This window comes from Myxocyprinus asiaticus, chromosome 38, assembly GCF_019703515.2.
Source record: "Myxocyprinus asiaticus isolate MX2 ecotype Aquarium Trade chromosome 38, UBuf_Myxa_2, whole genome shotgun sequence".
NCBI lineage: Eukaryota > Metazoa > Chordata > Actinopteri > Cypriniformes > Catostomidae > Myxocyprinus > Myxocyprinus asiaticus.
Genome location: NC_059381.1, coordinates 17,397,555 through 17,417,319, shown reverse-complemented (window position 1 = coordinate 17,417,319; position 19,765 = coordinate 17,397,555). Strand labels below are relative to the sequence as shown.

The 19,765-nt window shown below is 39.9% G+C and overlaps 3 pseudogenes; all 3 read right to left on the bottom strand.

Annotated features, from left to right (window-relative positions):
* Positions 1–1,796: 1,796 nt before the first annotated feature.
* On the bottom strand, positions 1,797–2,720 carry LOC127428566 (olfactory receptor 15-like; annotated as a pseudogene).
* Positions 2,721–9,095: 6,375 nt separating this feature from the next.
* LOC127428565 (olfactory receptor 2A14-like) lies at positions 9,096–13,870 on the bottom strand (annotated as a pseudogene).
* Positions 13,871–17,880: 4,010 nt separating this feature from the next.
* LOC127428564 (olfactory receptor 6N2-like) lies at positions 17,881–18,697 on the bottom strand (annotated as a pseudogene).
* Between the last annotated feature and the right edge of the window lie 1,068 nt (positions 18,698–19,765).

Sequence of the window (19,765 nt, the reverse complement as noted above, 5' to 3'; positions counted from 1 at the left end):
TGTGTGTGTGTGTGTGTGTGTGTGTGTGTGTGTGTGTGTGTGTGTGTAAATGATCAAACAATAATAATTAATTGCTGAGGAAAAAGAAATCTAAGTAAAAATCTGTGTTGTTTACAAAAGCCATCAATATGCAGAAATCTGACAGCCAGTAATATGTTTCCCCTCCTCTTGACTTAATATAAGACAGTATTTAACAGTGCACAAAACATAATTAGTTCAAAGCAGGCCTGTGTTTTTTCTATGCTTTGGTTTGTTTGTTTTTTAGGTCTGAAAAAAATTAAAAATAAGGTTTAGAGAATGTGTCAAATTATGTTCTTCTGTGGGTTTTGCACCAAACAACACACTAACAACGCCAAGGTCATGGGTTCAATACAGGAAACACAAAATAATAAAGTGTAAACCTTGAATTTACTGTTTGTCACTTTGGATAAAAAAGTCTGTCAGATTTGTAATTGTCAAAGTTAACTGCCGTTAACAAATGTAAACTTATATCTTAAACCTTTTAAGCACAATCACAATTTTTAATGATTGCTAATTTAAACAATAACAATAAAAAAAAGAAAAAAAGAAAAAAAGAAAATGTGGATTTTATAATTTGAAGGTTTGCAGACTATATAAGTCAAATTCACAATGTGAAATGTTTGAGCAGTTCAGACAGTACTTAGTAACATCCCATTTGGCAGAAATCCTAGTAGTCCAACGTAGGCTGCTCTAGCAGTCCTTCTTCCTGTTGGATTTTTTCTCATCCTTCCTTATAGAATGTTTTAGTAATATTCTTGTTGTGTTGTGTACAGTGCATGTTTAAGATCTATCCACATATTGAGTTTGAGGTATATATTAGAGTATCATCTTGTTGTAATATAAAACTTTCAACTTTAGTTTCATCCCTGATATTGAGACATTAGTAACACACACTGATAAAATGGAAGGATATCCACACCTTTGCAAATGTTACATTTGTTTTTTTTAATTATTATTATTATTATTAGTCTGATAAACCCAAAAAATAAATAGAAAATTAGCATTGCATGACATTACATGTTACAATGCAACTTTTGCATTACAGAAACAGTTTGAGTTTGTTTGCTGCATTAACTTCTTTACACCTAAACAACACAAAATTTGGCCAATTATTCCCAAACTCTTGTATAAAACTGCATTTTTTATTTTATTTGAGGCAGTTAAGTAAAACTGCTGAAAATATTAATACAGAGAGAACAAATAATGAGTTAACGCTCAATTAGAATAATTTAAAAATTGTGCTTTCCAGTGTGAATCTTACAGAAGTGTGGAGTGGCAGTAATAACTTGTTAACAGAAGATGGCACCAAATATTCACATTGATGACATCTTTCTCAACTGTTATAATGTCTTTGTTCATAAGATCACTTAAAGGTGTTCTGTATGAGAAGAAGGCCTGTTTTGGGCTTTTTTTGTCTTTAATGGCCTTAAAGATGTGACATATACTGAGTCAAATGTGAACCTTCAGACATATTATCCCCCAACTGCAAACATACATATTTCATGCTCTTATATAGATACATATTTTTATCCCAGGCCTATCAAATCCAACATTAAAACTACAGCTTAAATTAAAAAAATGTAAACTAATCATTGTATTAATGCAGCAAAGTAAAAATCATCTCAAAATAAAACTTCTATTTTCACTTGCATAATTGGCAGAAAGCTATATATATATATATAATCACTAAACAGCCCATGCACATCATTTTATTGTGTGCCATGAACACATAAAATAAAAAATAAAAAATACACAACAAACGTACACACTGTGAGTTATGAGAAAAGCCTTTTATTTCTCATCATTTGGAAAACAAACAATATTTTTGCTCTGACAGGACCTAAATTTATACAATATATTATTGAATTAACAAAAGGGGGGATGGTCAGGAAAATAACAGACAAAAATATATTTAATATGTGAGGTAATGATTTTGCTCTAAATTCTGTGTGGAGAGAATCAAAAAGAGCACAAGTATGTAGTTCAGAAAGGAAATCAAGTGTGGCACACAAGTGCTAAAGAACTTGTCTTGATTTAGTTTTGATTTTCTGCATGCTAAAATTATTTTCAAATAGGAAATCAGTACAAAACTAACCAAAATAGTTATCAAAACAAACACTGACCCATTAAACAGACCCTGAAAAATGTCTTGCTTGCATCCAAGATTCTGCAAGTACAGGTTTTCACAGAAAAGTTTATCTATGCTATGTCTGCAAATAGGGCTTTTAATAGCCAGTAAAATGGCTTGTACAACAAGGAAATACCCAAATAAAAGTCATCAGCCATAGTACAGTTAAAGCTGACATTATACTATGGTAATGTAGGTCGGCATTTTGCTATGTACCTATCAAATGCCATGACACTTACATTTGTGAATTTGCCAATTCCATAGATGAGGATGACAATACTTTGCACAATGCATTCCTCAAGTGAAATCAAACTGGTTTCCATGAGCAAATATGACAAAGCCCTTAGATAAAAACCTGTGGTTCCACACAAATCATTAATACAGAGATTACACAAGAAAATATACATAGAATCGTGCAGTGCTTTCTTAAAAGCAATAATCAGGATTAAGATGGCATTAAGAACAATAGTCAGAAGGTAACGTGGAAGCACAAAAGCAAATACTATGATCCTACTGGTCCAGTCCCATTCATTTAGAGCTGTGACAGTATTGAGGCAGAAATGTTATCCATTCCTTCTAAAAATCTTGTTTCCAGATTGTCTCTAGGCCTACACAAACAATTTAGTCTTTCAATTACGTATCTTGTGTTGTCCTTTTGAAAGCTGTTTCTAGCTTTTTAAATAATTTAAATGGTCTAAGTATCAGCATATCATACGCAAAACATTTGAAGTAACATAAACAAAGGTCTTGTGCTTGAAGAGTTGTACGGGTTAGAGATGGTCTCTGAGCACCTCCACTGTCAGATTATGTGCTTCAAGGGGTCAAACCCTTCACTGTTCTACAACTGCTTGAGCCAACTTTATATACTGTCAGATATGTAACATTTAGGAATAATTGTAGAATTGCAAGGTTAACCTTGCAGTTATAATATTAGGTGGTTTTATCCTGTAATTCTAAAGGAACTGAAAATAAATAAATAAATGTTAACCTAAAAATGTGCTTTATGTGTTAACATTTAAATGAACTGGTTTTATTCAAGTACAAAATATTATTTAACTAGGGTTACAAATTTTAATAAAATGAAATCCCAATTAATTAATCAACTTAATCATAATTAATTGCATGTATAATGATCTCTGAAAAAAGACCTAAAATAACAATAATTCAATATACTGTATAATGATTAAATCATTATAAATATTGAAATAAAAAAATTATAAATATAATATATATTTTTAAATATGATAATTCAGACTATTAAAATGCATTACACCATTGTGGCAAGCAAGTAAAGCATTGATAAGACAATACAAAAAGTGGCTTAGAAAACAATATATTGTTTATTTCCACATTATTGAACATATTTAATTGGCCTACAGTCCACAGCAATCCATTTTTTCAGTTGAATTCATCATTCTGTCCAAAATAGATGAATTATAAGGGCTTTTCTAAGTGTCACGGACGCTGGTGAAGATTCCTCAATTGGCCATCGGAGGTCTCCCTCACTTGAGTATTAACACTGGACTACATTTCCCAAGTACCCGCATACCTGGACTGATTACTGCCTACCTGTTCCACATCACTCAGACTATTTAAGCCCTGTGTGTTTGTTCATTTATTGCGAAGTCTTGTTTGCCCCGGCTACATTTCTGAGCATTATTATTTCCTGTGTTGTTCTACCCGTGTATGACTCTGCCTTGGATTACATCTTTACGTATTTTGCTGCCTGCCTATCATTGTATTTGCCTGGACTATTTCTATTGATGTTTGCTGCCTGCCCCGATCCTCTGCCTGTTTCACCACGTTACTGCTCTGCCTCTGATATTGTTGATTGCCCTGGTTATTCGACCCATGCTTGTCTGTACTCTTTACTTGCTGTATTAAATCGCAGATGGATCCCACTCAACCTGAGTCACTGTTACAGAAGACTTCGCCAACTACCGATCCAGAGGTCCTCATGCATCTGTCCAACGAACTCTGTCCAAGCAAACCAACTGGCATCTCACCAACAACAACTAGGTCGACTCACCTTGTTAACGGAGGAGTTGGTGAAATCCGTTCAGTGTCTCCATCAGCCTGCACCCGAATCCGTTTCCCCAGTGCCTCAAGCGAGTCAGGTACCTATCATAATGCCTCACAGCACAGTGACTGCTAATCCACATTTAGCCTTTCCAGGAAACTTTGACGGTATCCCAACCAAATGGAAGGACATTTTCATGCAATGCTCTATGTTCCAAGCTCAACAATCTTCGTTATACCCGACTGATGATAGTAAGATCTCTCTTGTGTGTTCACCATGGGAAAGGTGCTGGAGTGCGCAACAGCTGTATGGGCCAATCGAGGGTTAAACCGCACCACTTTCAATGATTTTATTCGCGACTAAGAGAGGTCTTCGAACATTCTGAGGGAGGAAGGAGTGCTGGGGAACAACTGCTTGTGCTTCGTCAGGGAAGTAATACCGCAGCTGAATTCGCTCTGGCTTTTGCACTCTTGCTGCACAAACTGTTTGGATGGAAGACACATTAAAACTGCTGTTTCATCAAGGATTAAACACAGATGTGCAATCAGAGCTGGCCTGCTGTGATGAAGGCAGAACCCTGGACCAAATCATTGACCTCGCTATTCGTATTGACAATCTCATTCGCTTCAGGAGACCTAACCGATTTACCAGCCCTCTCAGTCAAATAAATCAACCCAGTGATGACGCTGAACATGCAAGTCGGTCGAACTCATCTCTCCACAGAGAAGCATGAACGCTGCATCAATAATCATCTCTGTCTATATTGAGGCCAAGCGGGACATTTGAGAGCTGACTGCTCGACACGTCCCTCTCAAACACACAGTCGCAGGGTGAGTTTGTTGATTTCCTCCATCCAAACTACTGCTTGTTTTGAAGTGCCAGTAAAATTAACATTTCTATCTGATGTCATCACCACCAAAGCCTTGGTAGGTTCGGGGGTAGTGGGCAACTTTATTGACAAAGATCTAGCCCAACAGCATAAGATACCACTAATTCCTTGCAACTCTCCTTTGGCAGTAGCAGTGCTAGATGGGCGTCCCCTGGGGACCGGCCAGGTACTGTACGCCACTACCTGATCTCATTCTGCAAGCTGGAGTTTTACACACAAACTACTCACCTCTTCATCATACACTCTCCTCACAACCCAGTCATTCTCAGTTTACCCTGGCTGCAGGACCATAATCCACAAATTTCATGGTGTGAGAAGCAGATCATGCAATGGGACCCCAGCTGCTCGTCCAAGTGTTTAAAACCTATCACCCCTATACCCGTGAGAACCACTAAGGTGACTGAGTCCAACTTAGCACCACATGTACCTTCTGAGTATGCTGATCTGATTGAAGCCTTTAGTAAAACCAAAGCCTCGCAACTACCACCACATCGATCTAGTGACTACGCCATTGATCTGTTACCTGATACTTCGCCACCTAGAGGCAGAATCTTTCCCTTGTCAGAACCTGAGGCTAAAGCAATGAAAGCGTACATTGAAGAAGAACTGACCAAGGGTTTCATCCATCCATTCACTTCACCGGCAACAGCAGGCTTTTTATTTGTGGGTAAGAAGGATGGGGGCCTTCGTCCTTGTATTGATTATCATGGTCTAAATGACATAACGGTCAAATTCAGATATCCATTACCCCTGGTCCCTGCAGCTTTGGAATGACTGAGATCTGCTAAGTTTTACACCAAGCTCGATCTATGCTGCGCTTACAACCTCATTCGCATTCGAGAGGGGGATGAATGGAAAACAGCCTTTTCCACCAGCAGCGGGCACTACGAATATCTCGTTATGCCATTCGGCCTGTCCAATAGTCCATCTGTGTTCCAATCCTTCATAAACGATGTATTCAGAGACATGTTAAATCAGTGCTTAAATGCATATATTGATGAGATCTTGATTTATTCAGACACCCTGGAGGAACACATCAAGCAGGTCTGGGCAGTCTTGAAGTGTCTCATAGAACACCAACTGTATGCCAAAGCTGAGAAATGTGAATTCCACCAAGCTTCAATCTCCTTCCTCGGTTATATCATCAGTCCAGAAGGGGTGTCTATGGACAAGGGCAAGGTACGGGCAGTACTAAACTGGCCTCAATCCACTACAGTAAACAAACTCCAACGATTCTTAGGATTTGCTAACTTTTACAGAAGATTTATCAGATATTTCAGCACTGTCGCCGTTCCACTCACTGCCATGGTAAAAAGAGGAAACACCAAGCTTCACTGGTCTACTGACGCCATTCAAGCCTTCAATGAATTGAAGAATCACTTCACCTTTGCTCCAATACTGCATCATCCTGATCTCAACGCACCTTTCGTGGTAGAAGTAGATGCATCAAACACCGGTATTGGCGCTATCCTCTCTCAACGCCAAGGTAATCCTCCTAAACTTTTCCCATGTGCTTACTACTCTTGTAAACTTACCTCTGCTGAACAGAATTATGATGTGGGAAATCTTGAACTGTTAGCTATGAAAGCAGCATTTGAAGAATGGCGACCCTGGTTAGAGGGGGCCAGACATCCATTTCTGGTACTAACGGATCATCACAACTTGGAATACTTGTGGTCAGCCAAAAGACTTAACCCCAGACAGGCCAGATGGGCTTTGTTTTTCACTCGATTTAACTTTTCAATCACTTATCTTCCAGGATCAAAGAACATCAAGAACGACTCGTTATCCCGTCAATATGACTCCACTCCTCAGAATCCCTCTCCAGAACCCATCATTTCATCCACGCTGATTCTATCTCCTGTCCAGTGGGACATCATGTCCGAAATCTCCCGGGCCAACGCACAAGATCCTCCTCCTCCAGAATGCCTGCCCAACCGAACGTTTGTGTCACCAAATCTACGAGAAAAGGTAATCCACTGGGTGCACTCTTTCACAAGCTCTGGCCATCCTGGTATTACTTCCACAGTACGTTTGTTAAGGAATCGTTTCTGGTGGGAAACGTTACAGGCAGACACCATTACATTTGTGAATGCTTGTCACACCTGCGCCACAGCAAAAACCCCCACACAACTTCTGGCAGGGCTGCTACAACCTTTACCCATACCACAACGACCATGGTCCCACATCGCCATTGATTTTATCACTGATCTACCAGCCTCTCAAGGTAACACCACCATATTAACTGTCATTGATCGTTTCTCTAAGGCATGTCGACTAATACCCCTGTCTAAGCTTCCATCAGCCTTCGAAACTGCAGAACACTTCTTCCATTATGTGTTCCGTTACTATGGTCTTCCTGAAGACATTGTCACTGACCGGGGTCCTCATTTTACATCAAGGGTTTGGACAGCCTTATTTCGATTAATTATTGTCAATACAAGTCTCACTTCAGGTTACCACTGCCAGTCTAATGGCCAGATGGAACGTCTAAATGAAGAACTCACTAAATTCCTTCACATGTACTGTCAACAGAATCAAACCGACTGGAGCCGCTTTCTTCCCTGGGCAGAGTATGTGCAGAACTCAATCCTCAAACCCTCCATGAAATGAACGCCCTTTCAGTGTGTTTTGGGGTTCCAACCTCCTCTATTTCCATGGTCGGGTGAACTGTCTGAAGTGACTGGTCTCGACGAAGTGAGGCTGTTTGGGACCAAACACATGTCCATCTACAACATGCCATAAATAGTGGTAAAGAGCAAACGAATGCCGATGAAGATTCCTCAATCGGCCACCAGAGGTCTCCCTCCCCTGAGTATTAACATTGGACTACATTTCCCAAGTACCCGCATACCTGGACTGATTACTGCATACCTGTTCCACATCACTCAGACTATTTAGGCCCTGTGTGTTTGTTCACTTGTTGCGAAGTCTTGTTTGCCCCGGGTACATTTCTGAGCGTTATTATTTCCTGTGTTGTTCTACCCATGTATGACTGCCTTGGATTACCTCTTTACGCATGTTTGCTGCCTGCCTACCATTGTATTTGCCTAGACTATTTCTATGGAGGTTTGCTGCCTGCCCCGATCCTCTGCCTGTTTCACCACATTACTGCTCTGCCTCTGATATTGTTTATTGCCCTGGTTATTCGACCCATGCTTGTCTGTACTCCCTTACTTGCTTTATTAAACCGCACATGCATCCCACTCAACCTGAGTCAATGTTACACTAAGGATGCATCAGTGTACACATTTGTCAGATGGGTGCTTTTGGAGCATCTCACTTTGTTTGCATGGTGTCATAAACAACCTGAATACATTAGGTTACACCAATAAAAATAATTTAAGGATTAGATTATTAGAAAATGGAACCTCTGAATCGTGCTCATCATTAATTATGTGAACATAATTACTTTCTGGTTTCAATGCAGGATAAGAACCCAGGTCTCCCACTCTGTGGGTGCAACGTGCTTCCAGTGCAAAAATGTTTAATGGAAGATTCCACATGTCAGTTACTCGGTATAATGGGACTCCCCTTTAGGTCATGTTAAATCCGATATTGAATACAAATTGCTCAATTTATATTGTAATGAGTAATGTAATCTTTGAAACTGTTGTAATATTTTTTTGGTAATCTTATCCAATTACCTTTGGATTACTCAATGCATATTTAAAAAAAAACAAAAAACATTGCACTGTACATAACAGATTTGTATTTACACTGTACATAACAGATTGTATTAGATTTGCACTACCCATGTGTGTATGTATATATGTGTGTGTCTGTACGTATGTGTATAATTATTTTTTATTATTATCTATGTCTTGCTACTGTTTTTGTATTGTTTTGTATTGTTGTACACTGGAAGCTCCTGTCACTAAGACAAATTCCTTGTATGTGTAAGCATACTTGGCAATAAAGCTCATTCTGATTCTGATATTTTGATAAAAATTCAATAATGAATTTTAAATGCATTATGCACCAATTAATACTAATTTCATTTACCATTAGTAAACATAAAATCAAACAGAAACTTGCTATCTGCTATCCATGATATCAAAAAGCATAGCAAAAGTGAAATTTATGAGTGAAAATATATGTGGCAAACATGTTTTCCAGAATTTCCTTCTATTCTCAAAAGATGTTTTATATGCAGCAATCAGTTTAATATAGGACTATGATAACAACTACAAAGCTAAAAAAATGTGACCGTAATGACTTATCCAAAGACATTATTAACAAAAGATGATGTACAAGACAGCTTTACAACTGACCAGTTGCCAGAATATAATTTGTCAACGTGATATTTACAAAATGGTTTCAAGTTTGATAACAAGGATATTGGAACCCAAAATAAATTGGGTAAATCCGGGATAAAATAATTAATTTAACACAGGTGAATGTTATTAATTTAGAATTATATCTATCATAAGACATTAAAGACATTAAAGTTCATATTAAAAACTTATAAAGTAAAGAGTTGTAGATAACATATGTTTGTAGAGCACACATGTGAAAGGATATCACAAATGAATCTAATATTAAATCAGGCAAAATTTTGGGGTAGAATCCTTTGGCTCCATAATTATATTTACATTTACATTTAGTAATTTAGTAGATGCTTTTATCCAAAGCGACTTACAAATGAGACACATATCAATTTGTCATATAAAGTTTAACGACATCTGCAGTATAGGTCTTGCCAAGTTCTCACAATGGCTGGATTAGTAAAGATGCTAGCACAGAAGAAAGAGACAGACAAGGATTTTTGTTTCCTGGAAAGGCAACATACATTAAGCCACTGTTGCTTAAAGAAATAAAGCAGTCACAGTCAGTCACAATCAAATCAACAGTCCCACAGATCATGAGCTGGGTGTATCATCAACTGATAGTGGTGAGGTCTTGGTTGGTTTTATATTATCCCTTTTTCATGTGGAAAATATCTTAGAGATGTTCTAAAGTTTCTTGGGATTAATTATTCACAACACATTACACTATAGAGTACAAATATTTTTAGCATGACTAATTTTCATGTTAAAAGTGTAGAACCGATTTCAGAGTGTTTTTTATAATTTTTTTTAAACATTTATTATAGAGTCAGTTCACCCAAAGATGAAAACTTTTCAATTACTCATCCTTAATGTAATTCAAACCAGTTTAAATCTCTTTCTCCCATGTAAAACCAAAGGAGAAGTTTAGCAGAATATCAGAGTTGCTCTTCAATGAGATTTAATGGGGACTTATGCTGTAGAGCTCCAAAAACGACAGAAAAAATCATACCAAGATGTGTTGTGTTAGTTTTGACATCAGTGATGAGACACATGAGAACTAATGACATTTGATGTCATTGACATCAAACCTGGCATGGCTTGTTCTGAAAAACAGTACACCATTACTCAACTGTTTCAACCTTCTTACTAACTCTAAGCGCAGAACGAAGACAAATTTTGCTGTGTGTATATCAAAGCCAACAGACATGTGAATGGGTGATTTCTACCACAACATTTTAAAACAAAAACTTTTTACCAACAATAATCGTGTAACTTCATTATCAAAGATAAAAGTTGCAAATGTATATTCATACTGTTAAATATACATGTACAGTATAAATTATATTTGAGGGAACAGTGATTTGACTCAAAGTATACTACACCCTTGTACCTCCCAATGAACTGCCAGGTCTTTTAAAGTTATATTTTGTGTCTCTTGACTGAATATTAACTGATGAAGATTAACTCAGTCTTTGACTTCATCTGGTCTGCTTCTTGTCCACGTCATCACTGCTATTACATGTCTTACTGTGCTACCACATATTGAACATATTGCAGAAACATATTTCTAATTTAAACTGATCATACAGTACTTTCATCAAATCAAATACAATGAGTGACTGGACTTGTATACACATTACATTTTAGTATGTTTTTTACCATTTTATTTATTAAGAATAACATGAGAGTCATAAAATAAATCAAGACATTTATCACAAAATGGGCATCATAAGGCATCAACATCATCCCCTAACTGTTAGAGAATGCTAGTGGGGAAGTTTTTGCTAAGCAAGGAATAGCTGTGAAATACATGATGCATTAGCCAAATGGCACTGTCATTTAAACGTGCAGTCTTCTAATATTTTGCTTCACAACTGAAAACATGGGATCTAATTCATATAATAACGCTATAAATTATGCTATAAATCCTGTTGCTTTTGATCATTTAGACAAAAAGCATACATGAGAAACAAATATCCATATAGTCAGTGGGTTGTGGAGAGTAAGCCATTACAACTAATCACATAAGTTAAATTTTTTTATCTGGACAGTATTATGCCATATGTAACCCATGTAATCTTTTACCTTGTACATATAATGCCTTTGAAAACATATATATATATATATACATTATAAATTCATGTATAAAGCCAGATGTCATAATTGTCAGCAAGGACGGATTAAGAACTGAGAGGCCCATGGGCTGGTACAGCATGGAGGCCCCCCATGACATTTCACGTGACTTCTTCACTTTTATGTGCTACAGGACACTTGCCAGATTTGGTTGGATTTTTCAAACTGACAAAAAAAAAGTTTGGAGCAATGTCTTACATGGCCAGTTATATGTAGTTTTTAATTATGAACCGATCCAAAATCATGTGTTATTAATAGGGATGTGCATGATATTCAAATACCAAAATCACTATTCGGTTATTCTGCACGTGTTTAGAGGTCTTCAGCCCAATCTGAGTCTGATGGTACCCGACAAACCTACAGGTTTTGGGCCAGGTTCGGGTCAGTTTTTCAAGTAGCCTATAGGGAGAGTTAGGGGCTGTTCACACGTACGTCAAGGCCATGTAAACACGCACTGGACAGATGCTTTTGATCGTTGTGCCACAACTCACTGTAAAGTTTAAAAGATCTTAAATATTTGAAACGCATCTCGAGACACCTGTGTTCTGTTTCACCATTTGTTGCGCTGCATCAAGCTTTTTCAGCGCTGGTGTAACAAATCGACATTCTGATGAAGTTCAGGTTGCAAAGAGGACTTAATGTGACGGTTACACATGATTCCAGATTGTTTTTCACCTGATAAAGTTTCAGCGCTTCATAAACGGTGAGCCAATGTTTTTTCCCCCTTTTGCTCTGGTGTGCAGACAATTACACACGTTAAATGCTGAATCATTTAAAAATCAAAGTATCCCGCAGAATCCTATAATCTGTAGCATTCGCTGCCTCATGGAAAGTGAACCTGCCCGGGCAGAATAACATATTTTACATTGGTTAAGAATAGGCCTACTATGTTGCAGGCAGTGACAGTGATTATTTTTGTTCGACTTTAATTTGAATTAAATAATTTGAAGATCTATGTATTGTGCTATTTAGGCTCATAGCTTACTGTGCACTTTATATCCTGCTATCTGAGATTGTGTTTGACACATCCATGGCAATAAACTTTCTTCCAGAGTCCCAACAAATAACAGAATAACCATTAATGAAATCTCGCAGTTAACCAAATATTACAAAAGGTTACCATGCACATAGTTAGGATATTAAGGCACCTTTCTCTTTATCATAATACATTAAATGCATGCAGGACTTAAAAAATTTTAATTCCTCTATACTGTTGCACAAATTCTGTCGCTTATATTAATTTAAACCATCAGCTTTGTACACAGCCAGGGTAAACTGCACCTTATCTTTGTGTTCGGAAACGTTTTGTAAATCAGACACTGTTCTCTGTAGTCCTCCAAATAAACATGCTGCACCTGTGAGACACAGATTCCTTGAGCACGCACTCAAGTGTCTGTGCTCGCACTGCTGCAGTCTAGCATGTATTCGGCCGAACAAATGGTATTTCACATAAGGTTGACTGTGGCAGTGGGGGGTGGTCGAGCGTCCATCGAGGGAGAGAGAGAGAGCGGTAAGGGTGCATACACCTGAGCCAAATTATGACTAATACCTGTCTCTAATTGTAGTGAGATTGGGAAGAGCGGCATAAAAGGACCATGCCAGCGCCAGATCGAGAGAGAGAGACTGGGTCGAGAATTTTACTGTGAAGCTGATGAGTTATTGTGAAATTGTAAACCAGAGAAGTGGTCAATTAAAAGTTCCCTACCTGTGTTTGAATAATCCAGTTCCCGGTGTCCTTCCTTGTTACACTGGTGCCGAAACCCAGGATCTGATTTGAAGACTGTACGCCCCATGGAGTACTTCCCGCTGACCGACATCATCAAGTCCCTCGCCGACATACATTATACCCAAAAACAGGCTCTGCTTGAACTCCGCCACTTCCATGAGGTCCTTAGAGTTCAGGCAAAGGACCGGTCATTCGGAGCCTCTTCACCCAGGAGAAAGCACCGGCAGCGACCCCAGACAACAGCATCCCCCTGCCGCCCCCCCCCCCCCCCCACGCTGTTGAAGATGGGGGCGGAAGATGACCCTGAAGCCTTCCTTGACATATTTGAGCGAACTGCTGAAATCTGGGGCTGGCTGCAGCCCAGCTTATCCCTCTGCTGTCCGGGGAAGCCCAGCTTGCAGCACAACAACTGTCGGTGGCTAATCTCCTGGTCTAAGGCGATCTGAGGAAGACCATCCTGCAGCGGGTCGGCCGGAGCCCAGAGCATTACTGTCAACTGTTCCACTCGATGAAGTTGGAAGGGGCCGGTCACCCATTTTCCTTTTCTCAGCGGCTCCGTGATGTCTGCCGGAAATGGCTGCGGGCAGGGGACCACGATGTCGAGGGAGTGATCAACCAAGTGATGCTGGAACAGCTGATCCATCGGCTTCCAGAAGGGTCGGCAGAGTGGGTCCAGTGCCATTGCCCGGCGTCACTGGAGGAAGCGGTCCAGCTGGCGGAGGACCATATGGCGGTGTGCCCAAGCATGGAAGAGCCCTCTCTCTCTCTCTCCCCTCCCCCTGTGTTTTCTCCCATCTCTTCCCACTCCCCTCTCCCCTCTCACTCTGTCCTCTCCCCAGGCCCTGTTCTTGCACCCCGGAGGCGTGGAAACCCGCCGCCAAAGCCGGCTCCTCACTTGCGCTGGTTTATCCCTTTCCCAGTGACTTCAGGGTCTAACCGCTCTCCCCCTCAGGTGGATGTACCTGCCCCCACAAGCGTGAGTGTAGCGCCTGGGCCAGCCTGCTGGCATTACGGAGGTCCGAAACACTTCCTGGATCAGTGTCCTGTGATGGAGCTGAGAACTGTAGTCCGGATCCCCGATGCACCACAGGCTGCCCCCGAACGGGCTGGAGGGTAAAGGATACCGGTAAGAATCAAGGGGAGTACACACCAAGCCATAGTGGACACGGGTTGTAACCAGACCACTATCTACCAATGCTTGGTTCAACACAAGGCTTTGGGCACAGCTAAAATGGTGAGGGTGAAGTGTGTGCATGGGGATATTCACAACTACCCTGTGGTGACCCTTGTGATTAAATTCCGGGGAACAAAACATAGAGTGGAGGCCATGATTAGTTCCCGCCTCACCCATCCACAGATTTTGGGGACTAATTGGCCTGAATTTAGAAATATATTAAAGGGAATATGCGTGGATGGGTCCTGCACAAATGCGATGAGATGTGAAATGTGCGATGATCTGGCAGGGGAGGTGGAGCCTTGGCCATCTTCGTCAGCTCCACGTCAGGCTGTGGCCCCTCCCATCCTCTGGGGATTTCCCGAAGGGTATTTCCCTTTGGAGCAGTCGGGAGACGAAACCCTCAAGCATGCTTTCAACCAAGTGAGAGTGAACACCGCTGCCTCTCTCCTGGATGAGCTAAATACTTTTTATGCTCGTTTCGAGGGAAATAACACTGCCCTTGTGGAGAGAGCTCTCGTGGCCCAAGCTACAGAGGTTAGTTCACTCTCCGTCTCTGTAGCGGATGTAACCTGATCCTTCCGATGGGTGAATATATGTAAAGCCGTGGGTCCAGACGGCATTCCGGGCCACGTCATCAGAGTGTGCACGAACCAACTGGCTGGTGTTTTTATGGACATTTTTAAACTTTCCCTTTCCTTGTCTGTGGTCCCCACATGCTTTAAAACGTCCACCATTGTGCCTGTACCAAAGCAATCCAAAATCACTTGCTTAAATGACTGGCGTCCTGTTGCTCTGACCCCCATCATCAGCAAATGCTTTGAGAGACTAATCAGAGATTACATCTGCTCTGTGCTGCCTCCCTCACTGGACCCATTGCAGTTTACTTACCGCAACAACCGCTCCACTGATGATCCCATTGCATCTACACTACACACTGCTCTCTCCCACCTGGAAAAAAGGAACACTTATGTGAGAATGCTGTTTGGAGACTATAGCTCAGCATTCAACACCATAGTGCCCTCCAAGCTTGATGTGAAACTCCAGGCTCTGGGCTTAAACAGCTCGCTGTGCAGCTGGATCCTGGACTTCCTGTCAAGCAGACGCCAGGTGGTTAGAATGGGCAGCAACATCTCCTCATCACTGACCCTCAACACTGGAGCCCCACATGACTGTGTGGCTACACATAGCTCCAAAGCCTTCATTAAGTTTGCTGATGATACGACGGTGGTAGGTCTGATCACTGACAACTTTTGAACTCTTGATCTCTCACAATCAATATACATCAGCACTGCACTTTATTAATCTTATTATCTCACACTGGACTGACATAAATTATATTCTTTCTTAACAACACACTGGCAACTGACTATCAACCGACAGCCTGAATGTCAATACAGTAAAATACAACCTACTGTATATTTTATATATACTATATATACTATTTTTATTGTATAATGTGTATTCTATATTGTGTGTATGTGTATTCTATATTGTGTGTACTGTATACTGTACATTGTATATTATTATTTGTATATTGTGTTGTGTAAATATGATGTTTATTGTAAATTGGTATGTCTCTTCACTGTCATGACTGCTATGTTGCTCGGAACTGCACCCAAGTCTTTCACCCACTATTGCACTTGTGTATATGGTTGTGTGACAGTAAAAGTGATTTGATGGATTTGATTTTGATTTGATAGTGGACTATGCAACTCGATATCCGGAAGAAGTGCCTCTGTGCAACATCTCAGCACGCAGTGTTGTGGAGGCACTCTTCAAAATAATCTCCCGGGTGGGGATTCCGAAAGAAATCCTCACCGATCAGGGCACAAACTTTATGTCACGGACACTACATGAGCTTTACGAATTATTGGGCATTAAGTCAATTTGCACCATCGTTTACCATCCAAAGACAGATGGCCTGGTGGAGCAATTTAATAAAACCCTTAAAAAATATGATTCGTATGTTTGTGCATGAGGATGCTAGGAATTGAGACAAATGGCTCGATCCCTTGTTATTTGCAGTACGACAGGTCCTGCAAGCCTCCACGGGGTTTTCCCCATTCGAGCTGCTAAATGGGCAGCACCCGCGTGGCATGCTTGATGTCATACGCGAAGCTTGGGAGGAGGGACCTTCAAACAGTAAGAATGAAATTCAATACGTTCTTGATCTTAGAGCAAATCTCCACACCCTGGGACAACTAACACAGGAGAATTTGCTCCAAGCTCAAGAACGACAGAGCCAACTGTATAACAGGGGAACTTGGCTAAGGGAATGTGCACCGGGAGACAAAGTGCTCGTATTACTCCCCACATCGAGCTCCAAATTACTCGCCAAGTGGCAAGGACCATTTGAGGTCAAACGACGAGTGGGGGATCTCGATTATGAGGTAAAGCGAACCGATAGAGGGGGCACACGTCAAATTTTTCACCTTAACCTCCTGAAATTATGGGGGGAGGTGGCCCCTGTGATGTTGGCTATGGTAGTTCCAGAGAGGGCGGAGCTCGGGCCGGAGGTAAACACAAAACTTGCGGAGACCATCTCTCACCGTACCAACTCACAGAGTTTGCCAAACTACAACAAGAATTTGCAGATGTGATTTCCCCTCTACCGGTTGCACGAACCACATCCAACACCACATCACGAGCCAGGGGTGGTGGTACGTACCCATCCCTACCGATTACCCGAACATAAAAAAAAATAGTTCGAGAAGAATTGGATGCAATGCTCGATATGGGAGTAATAGAGGAATCCCTCAGCGACTGGTCCAGCCTGGCTGTTCTGGTCCCTAAGAGCGACGGATCTGTACGGTTCTGTGTGGATTATAGAAAAATCAAATGCGGTGTCTAAATTTGATGCCTACCAATGCCTCATATTGATGAGTTGCTCGATCGGTTGGGCACTGCTCGTTTTTTCTCAACACTGGATTTGACTAAGGGTTACTGGCAGATCCCCTTGACACCAATTCCCCATGAAAAACGGCTTTCTCCACTCCGTTCGGATTACACCAATTTGTGACACTTCCGTTCGGTTTGTTTGGGGCCCCGGCCACAACTAACACCTGTCTCTAATTGTAATGAGATTGGGGAGAGGGACATAAAAGGACCATGCCAGCGCCAGATTGAGAGAGAGAGAGAGAGACTGGGTCGAAAACTTTACTGTGAAGCTAATGTGTATGAGTTATTGTGAAGCTGATGAGTTATTGTGAAACTGATGAGTTATTGTGAAGCTGTAAACCAGAGAAGTGGTCAATTAAAAGTTCCCTACCTGTGTTTGAAGAATCCAGTTCTCGTTGTCCTTCCTTGTTACACTGACATTTACGTGGATTTAAATAACTAACTTAGAGCTCGGGCCCTTTGGGTTTAGAGGCCCCAATTGGCCCGGTGGTTAATCCGTCGCTGATTGTCAGTTTATGCATGTTTCAGTACATATTTAAGTTCTACACATTTTGTGAGCTTTGAGAAACATTTACTGTTGGTGCAGCACATGATGGAAAAAGTATTTTGTGCACTGCCTAAATATTTAATCCATAGATTAGAGGATTAAAAACAGATGGGACTATAACCAATTCTAAAGCCAAGAAATTGCTTAGACTCTCTGGAATATAATTTGCACCATATCTGGTATACAAGCCATTGAAGCCATCATAGCTAAAGTTAAATTTATGAGTGAAAAATATATGTGGTAAACATGTTTGCCAGAATTTCCTTCTATTCTCTAAATATGCTTTACATGCAGCGATCAGTTTAATATAGGACACTATTATAACAACTACAAAGCTAAAAAATGTGAAAATAAACAAGACAGCTTTACAATTGACCATTTGTCACAGTATAATTTATCAATGTGATATTTACAAAATTGCCTCAAGCTTGATAACAAGACTCCAGAAATCACATAGCTGTTGGGTACAATCCAGGATAAAATAATTAATTTAAAACAGGTGAATTCAGTTAATATGGAATGATAATCTAAAGGTCTGCATATGGCTACATATTCTATCATAAGACGTCACTGTTAATATTGAAATTTCACAAAATAATGAGCTGTAGATAACATATGTTTGTAGAGCACACATGTGAGAGGAGATCACATATGAATCCAATATTAAATTAGACAACATTTTAGGGTAGAAACCTGTGGCTCCATATATTCCATTTACACAAAGATAACTCAAGAATATGTACACTGGTTCACAAAGAGCTTTCTCCATGATAATGACAACAACAAGGCGGATATTCATTGACAATATAAACATATAAGGCAAGACAACAAATAAAATAGATATGCCAATTTGATTTTGATTCTTTGGGCACCATAAGAGTAAGCATCACAGGATAAAAAATTTTATCCATTCAGATGGTCCCTCAAAAAATCACATAAAACTTAAAATATTATGCAATACAAACTGTACATAAGACAATATTAATCAAAGTCCACACCAAAGTGTACATAAAGCAGACATTTCATTAAGCTTCAGTTGCTATTGTTGCTGTGGTAAATGAGGCGGTCATAGTCAGAGCTATGACAGTCACAGTTGATTACGGTCAGAAAAAACAGCAAATGAACAGATCCAGTTCTGGGAGTGTTCTAACTGAAAGTGATGAGGTCATGTGTGGTTTTATATTAAGTGATTTTTCATTTGGGATCTCTTAGAGATGTTCTGAAATTACTTGGGATTAATTATCCACTCGTGCACAAATCTTTGTAAACACATTAATTTATTGTAATAAAGAAAAACATTTTTTTAAAGGTAAGGTCTAATCATAAACTACTTGACACATTTTTTATTTATTTTTTTGCATGATACATCTTATATCTAATACAACAGGACAGATGTTCTTATGCTTTCAAAAAAAGGTCTAGGTTTAGTTTACCCTTGTGTCCTTAACCTGGATGACTTTCGTTCTTCAGTGGAACACCAAGGAGAAGTTTAGCAGAATATCCAATGAAATTAATGAATCTAATCAAAGTGAATGGAGACTGATACTGTAAAAAAAAAAGAAAAAAAAAGAGAATTAAATGGTATTTAAATATGGCATGTCAAGGTGCATCGCACCAGGTTCGACTTCAGTGATGAGACACACAGGAAGCAATTATATTTGATTTAAATGACATCAAAACAGGCGATACTCATTTTGGTGTGCCATATTTGAATATATGCTGCTACAAATGAGATTTGAGAGCTGTATTGTAAAGGTGAAATTCCTTAGCTGGTCTCCTGAGGTAAAGGACAACGATGTAATTAGACACTTGCACACACCTTTGGAAACCTGAAGACCTTGATGACATTTAACAAAATTTGGGCTTCATGTGGTATCAACAACATCCCTTATTGCTAAAGAATGTTAATGTCAAGCGAGGAACAGCTGTGAAACATAGCTGAAATACAGAAAGTT